Source organism: Puma concolor, chromosome A1 (genome assembly GCF_028749965.1).
Source record: "Puma concolor isolate L17-30 chromosome A1, mPumCon1.1.hap2, whole genome shotgun sequence".
Taxonomy (NCBI): Eukaryota; Metazoa; Chordata; class Mammalia; order Carnivora; family Felidae; genus Puma; species Puma concolor.
Genome location: NC_141667.1, coordinates 164,635,468 through 164,642,682, shown reverse-complemented (window position 1 = coordinate 164,642,682; position 7,215 = coordinate 164,635,468). Strand labels below are relative to the sequence as shown.

Genomic DNA, 7,215 nt, shown 5'->3' with positions numbered 1-7,215 from the left:
GAGCCCCGCCCCCTGACGATTGTTGCCGAAGGCGTAGCGAGCGCTTCCGAGCTCACTCGGCTCCTTCCGTCTGCCCCGCGCCGGCCCGACGCTCTCGGGAGCCGTCGTCCCCCAGCTCGCTTTAGTGCCCTTCTGCTTTCCGGTAAGAGGCCAATGCCATAAGAATGAACCTGTCGCGTTTTGGTGAGCATGAAGTCGTGCCTCAGCAGAAACCACTGATTGCATTATTTTCTAGGAGCTGGTTTTGTCAGGCAGCCCTACATTGTATCAGAGTGACTCTGAGCAGATGCCTTGCTTCTCTGAGCTTTTAGCTTCCTCGTTTGTACAGTGAATGTACCCACACTTCACCAAGTGGTTGTGAGGCTTACGGGAGATGACGTGGGCTTTGATGCGTGGAAGCCAGTGCTTGATATGGGGGGGGGGGGGGGCTCCGTGTGCTTTGCGTTTTGTGAACTGGTGGTCCGTTCTCATTTTGGGGGTGGGGACGCTGAGGTCCATCAGGTAAAGACCTTAGCTGCCCAGACGGCACAGCTAGCAGGTGGCAGAGCAGGTGTGTGTGTGTGTGTGGTGCGAAGCCCTTGCACATCACGGGTAAGACCCACGGTGGCAACAACAACAAAAAGTACTTAAGAATAAACATTAACAAGTTACAAGATCCTCCTGCTGAAATCCCTCAACCTTTGCTGAAAGGCAGAAACAAGACCTGAGTAAACGAACAACATATGCCATATCTTTGGATGACAAGTCAGTCTCAAAAGCATGCCAATTCTTTCCAAGTTAAATTACAAAATTAGCGCAATTCCCGTCAGAGTCCCAAGTACTCTTGGGAATGTGTTAGAACTAACTAAATAATTTCAAATTTTATACAGAAGATCACCTAGTTGTGAGTTATCAGGAAGCCCTTTAAAAAAAGAGTAGTAAGCATTTGCCCTATAAAAGATTAAAATAAACGGAACGCCAAGGTATTGGCACAGCAATAGGAAAATAATCAGAATAGAAGGGAAGATTTATTATTTTTCTTGAGATACATTCAAGTAAAAACACTTAATAATCTAGATTGTATAGAATTACCCGTTATAATGTAGATATTCCTGTCAATCTAGTCTGTACACACACACACACACACACACCTGAGATGATGCCCATCTAATGCTAAAGATAGTTATTTCTTTTTTTTTAATTTTTTTTTTTACATTTATTTATTTTTGATAGACAGAGCACAAGTGGGGGAGGGGTAGAGAGAGAAGGAGACACAGAATCCGAAGCAGGCTCCAGACTCTGTCAGCACAGAGCCTGACGCCGGGATCGAACTCACAAACCGCGAGATCATGGCCTGAGGTGAAGTTGGACACCCAACGGAGTGAGCCACCCAAGTGCCCCAAAGATAGTTATTTCTGATTCATTGATACATTGGTTTTGTAGAGCACCACAAACTCATGGCATGAAACAAAAGAAACTTATTCACTTACAGTGCTGGGGTCCAAAAGTCCAAAATCAAGGTATTTGGCAAGCTTGGTTCTTTTGAGATCTCTGGAGGAGAATCTGTTCTGTGCTTCTCAACTCCAGGGGTTACTGGCAAAACGTGGCATGCCTTGGCTTCCGATCATTGTTGCTGTCTTCACATGGTATTGACTGTGTGTCTGTCTTCTTATAAGGGCACCAATGATTGAGTTTGGACCCATCCTAATCCAGTATGACCTCATCTTAATTATAACTACAAAGACCCTATTTCCAAGTAAGACCCCGTGTCTGGAGTGGACATGAATTTTGGGGGACCCTAGTCAACGTACTACAGGTTGGATTTTTTTTCTTAATTTTTTTTTAACGTTTTTATTTATTTTTGAGACAGAGAGAGACAGAGCATGAACGGGGGAGGGGCAGAGAGAGAGGGAGACACAGAATCGGAAGCAGGCTCCAGGCTCCGAGCCATCAGCCCAGAGCCTGACGCGGGGCTCGAACTCGCGGACTGCGAGATCGTGACCTGGCTGAAGTCGGACGCTTAACCGACTGAGCCACCCAGGCGCCCCCAGGTTGGATTTTTAAAAACTTCTCCTAAGTGTTTTTCTACATGTTGTGAATTCTTTATAAATACATAATATTTTAGAAAAAAATGTAAGATGTTTCTTTCAAAAACTACAGGAATGTGAGAAACTCTACAGTAAATGATAAAGACGATGTTTTAGTGGAAAAAGAATGGTTTATTAAATGCTGTTCCTATGATGAAAGTAGAGACACTTAAAAATAAGATACAGTTGGGGCACCTGGGTGGCTCAGTCAGTTAAACATCTGACTTTGGCTTAGGTCACGATCTCACAGTTTGTGAGTTCAAGGCCCGCCTCAGGTTTTGTGCTGACAGCTCAGAGCCTGGAGCTCGCTTTGGATTCTGTGTCTCTCTCTTTCTACCCCTACTCTGCTTCTGTGCGCGCGCTCTCTCTCTCAAAAAATAAATAAATGAACATTAAAAAAAATAGAGACAGTTAATTAAAAAATTTGTGGCATCATAACAGGAACAAAAGTAAATTTAAGATGGATTGAAATCTATATTCAAAAGCATATGCTTTTTTTATAATCATGTAAGACATAAAAATAAGAGACCCTGAGCCAGTGGTTATACCACTTGGAGATTTGATAAGACACGCAAAATCCTGTGTCATGCCAGAAATTCTCGTACAGTGCTTGGGCCCCAGAACCCCCATTTTTTTTTTTAATTTTTTTTCAACGTTTTTTATTTATTTTTGGGACAGAGAGAGACAGAGCATGAACGGGGGGGGGGGGGGGGGGGGTGGGGCAGAGAGAGAGGGAGACACAGAATCGGAAACAGGCTCCAGGCTCCGAGCCATCAGCCCAGAGCCTGACGCGGGGCTCGAACTCACGGACCGCGAGATCGTGACCTGGCTGAAGTCAGACGCTTAACCGACTGCGCCACCCAGGCGCCCCAGAACCCCCATTTTTAACTAGGACTCCATGTGATTCTCTTGTAGGTGTTCCACCAACCACAGTTTGAGAAGCACTGGTACAAACGAGCAGGTTAATATATTTGTCTATGTAAATAAAAGACAAACCTTTGGGAGAAAATATTTGCAATATTTAGCATGCAAGGCATTAATATCTCTACTATAGAAAGAGTTTCTAAAAAAAGAGGGGGTTTCTAATCATCAATAAGAGAAAGACAACCCAATAGAAAAATGAGCAAAGAATATACATCTGCAATTCACAAAGGAAATACAACTGATTGGAAAAAAAAAAAAATGGAAGAAAGAATCTAAACCTCACTAATAAACTAGGAAATGCATATTTAAATAATAATCGTGTGTGTGTATTTTCCTTTTAGATTAACAATTATTTTAAAAATTACTAATAAAGTGTTACGGCAAAGGGTTGATTTGGCCTTGCCTATCAGCATTTTAAGTTTTTACATCCTGTAAACTGGCAATCTCACTTCCGAGAATTTGTCTTACAGACACAACAGCACAGTGTATATGATATGATGACATATAAGAATACTCACTGGGGCATTGTTTGGATGTCAGACAATTGACAACAATCAAACATTAAAGGTTGAAAAGTCTGTGGTACATCCACAAACGTAGCACAACACAGATTTATGTGGACTGACTTGCAAATGTGTTCTCGGTATACTTATGGCTGGTGGGTGAAAAGGAAAGTTGTAGGAGAATGTGCAGGTTGCCATCTCATTTTTTTTCCCCCAAACACAGTTGCGTGCTTATATTTCTCTGTGTGAATGATAGCTACAAATTACATAGAAGGGTCTGGAATTGGAGGAGTAATCTGGGAATTTAGGCTGGTTGCTTGCAAAGCACATTATCTATTTTGTTTAGATGACATGTATTCTGGAGTTGGCTTAAAGGTAACTTCTGGAACTTTTAAAGGAAGATGATATATATCCCACTCAAGCCATGTCTTTTTGCTGCCCCTGGGGGAGCAAAAAAAAAAAAAAAAAAACCCTAGAAACAAAAGTGCATCAAAGACCGCCCTCCCTGCCCCAAATCACTAGGGATTTTCTCTGAGGGTGCAGCAAAGAAATGAGGGACACATATATTTCACCCCTCACTTTATAGTATAATTATCAAAGTCACAGTATTTCAAGCTCCCAGAACTTACTTTGTTTTCTTATATACTTATTTATTTATTGATTCTCTCCTGCACTGGAATCCAAATTCTAGGGCCGTTTTCCATTTTGTGTTCAGTGACACCCACGGGTTAGCATGCTAACCGCAATAAATGTACACCAAATACATGTTGAATGACGAAGATTTGAGTGGTTTTTAGTTTGAGTGTGATTTTGGTTTTATGTGTTTTGCTTTCACATTCTGTTTAAATTTCCAGATGCCCACCTTCTCCATTCCCTTCTCCCAGAATGTTTCCTCAGTTCATCTTGGAATAATTACAATAGACAAATGTAAATAACAGATCCTTCATAAACAGATCATTCTGAAGCACAATCTCCTAGTTTAAACAAAAAATACCAACGAGATGCCTGAATATATCTCTCCTCCTAATTCTTTTATTTTTATTTTTTTTAATGTTTATTTTTGAGAGAGAGAGAGAGAAGAGGGAGAGAGAGAGAAAGGAGGGAAGGGATAGAGAGGGAGGGAGACATAGAATCCGAAGCAGGCTTCTGGCTCTGAGGTGTCAGCATAGAGCCCAACGCAGGGCTCGAACCCACAAACAGTGAGATAACGACCTGAGCCAAAGTCAGACGCTTAACCCACTAAACTACCCAGGTTCCCTAATTCTTAAATGAGTAATCCTCAATTTCTTTTGACAGCTTTTAAAATTTGAGGTGTATCCTGTAATGTGCCGATGACGATCATTTATTCACGCCCTAAACATCGAGTATTTAGTTCACGCCAAATACTGTACTAGTTGCTCATAGATTCATACCTATGCTTACCGTATAGGTGGAGCCCTTGGGCACCAGGTGCGAATCTCTCCATAGCTCACTTAACAACAAAGTGGTTTTCTTTGCCTGGAGCTGTCTGACACCCCAGCCATATTCATCCCTCCCTGCCCCACTCAACTCCTTACCCCTTGGCGGGTTAGTTCTCCTTGACAGAACTTGTCAGATTTGTAATATAAAAAGTGATTTAGTGAGCTTCTCAGGAGGGAACCATGTCTGATTTGTTTGCTGCTGTTTTCTCGTTGTGGCCATACTACCTGTCATATGGGAGGCATTTAACAAAACATAATCTGAATGACTAAATAAACATGGGATATGCATTGCCTGGTTTTCCTGGCAACCTTAAAACATGGCCTCTTTTAAAACTGCTTGAGACATCCAAAATTACAGGATGTTCCATAATTTGAATGTAGAGCAAGCCGATTTCATCACAGCCCTGATAATAAAATCAGCAACACTCACTTCCAAAAACTATTTTTTGATTTAATTAAATATGTTCAGTTCTCTACAACACATACAACCTTTTTTTTCCCTAGCAAATGTTGCTCTCATTCTCCACCTCAAGGTATTGCCAGGAGACCCTATGCTAGGTAAGGTTAATTGTAAAATTTTAAGCGCGCTTCTGTGAAAAAAAGAAAATCCAATGTTTGCCTAAGAAACAGGTAAGGAATTTTTTACTCAGAAAGAAAGAAAAAAAAAACCCTTCAGACTGTTGGAGTACATACAGATAGAGCACAGCAACAGATGCAGAGATCTGTGTCTTTTGGTTCAAATGCGTGAAGAGCAAGACAGCCAAAGCTCTTGGTGTTGTAAGCACAGAAGAGCAAAGGGAGCCTCTTCCAGAAACTTGCTCAGACTGGACGGGACTAGAGCTGATCTCTTAGGGATGGGAGAGTGCGCTTGGCAGGCTCTGATGTGGAGCCAGTGCAAAGCAGAAGCCAAATTTCATGTCAAATTAGAAACAAGTCTGGACTTAAGAGAGACTTTATTCAAAACGATTATCGCAAGGGGTAGGGTGTCGCATGAGGGGGATGAAGCTGTTGCAATAGGGGGATGGAGACTATGGAAATGGGGACACTGTCATGACCATAACATCTGCAAGTGTCTCCAGAATTAGGCAAACAGGGGTTGTCTTTGATAAAGAGAGGTAAACAAGGTGAGAAAGATCCAGGTGTGGGGGAGTGAATGAAAGGGGGAGCATGATAGGATGGTACATCAGGGAATGTTTTCCTTTGAGGTCAGCCTAGTTCTCAGGAGGGGTTGTCAACGGGCTCAGGCTGAGGGTGGGCCGATGTTCAAGCACCTGGGGGCAGGAGAGAAGCTCAACCAAAGTTTGATAAACAAGCATTTTGTTCCCGTTGATCAGTGGGGACAAAATAATTCAGCTCATTTATGAGGGAAAGAATGGGAATTTGGAGGGTCTGTGTCTGGAGTTGTCCTGGGTAATCAAAAGGAGTTCCTGTGAGTCTTACCTATGTCATACGTGGAGGAGGGGTTCTTTGCAGTGTCATCTTCCAGAAGTCAAAGTACGGGTGGGATATCTCTTATTCTTTGCTGTTTTCCAGGAGCATGGGGTTCAGTTCAAATTCAACACTGTTGGCAGGAAGAGCTTCCGAGGACAACCTCAGAGTCTTCATTTATTCCTTCTCTGACTCTTTCTTTACATAGATCTGAGTTTCTGATCCCTTTATCTTTTTTATCCTTCTCTTTGGAAGAACTTTTCCCATTTCTTTCAGTGTGGGGTCTACCAGTGACAACTGCCCTCAGGTTTTATCTGAGAAAGTCTTTATTTTTCCTTTATGTAACTTGGAAGGATAACTTTGCTGGGTACAAAATTCTGGGTTGGTGTTTTTGTTTCGTTTTGTTTTTTCCTTTCAAAATTCTGAGTATTTCTTTCCACTCTCTTGCTTACATGGTTACTGATGAGAAATCTGATGTAATACTTGTCCTATATGTAAGGTATCTTTTTTTTCCTCTCTCTTCTTTCAAAACTTTGTCTTAGTCTTTGGTTTTCTGCAGTGTGAGTACAATGTGCCTAGGTGTAGATTTTTTGTTATTTTTCAGACTTGGTATTTTTTTGAGCTTCTAGAATCCATGGTTTAATTTCTTTCAGTAATATTGGAAAATTCTAAGTCTGTTATTTCAAATATTTTTTCTGCTTTCCCTCTCATGCTTCTCCTTCTGGAATTCCCATTAACTTATGTTACCTCTGTTGTAATTGTCCCACAGTTATTAAATATTCTGTTCAATTTTTTTTCATTCTTTTTTCTCTTTCATTTCACTGGGAAGTTTCT

General features: G+C 41.6%; 1 protein-coding gene across 1 annotated transcript in view; it reads left to right on the top strand.

Moving 5' to 3' along the window:
- The first annotated feature begins 39 nt into the window (after positions 1-39).
- Positions 40-7,215, top strand: part of LOC147584626 (uncharacterized) — a 113,771-nt gene continuing 106,595 nt past the window's right edge. The window contains exon 1 of the mRNA XM_086708438.1: positions 40-142. The gene's annotated coding sequence lies outside the window, so the exon portion shown is untranslated. The remainder of the gene's footprint in view (positions 143-7,215) is intronic.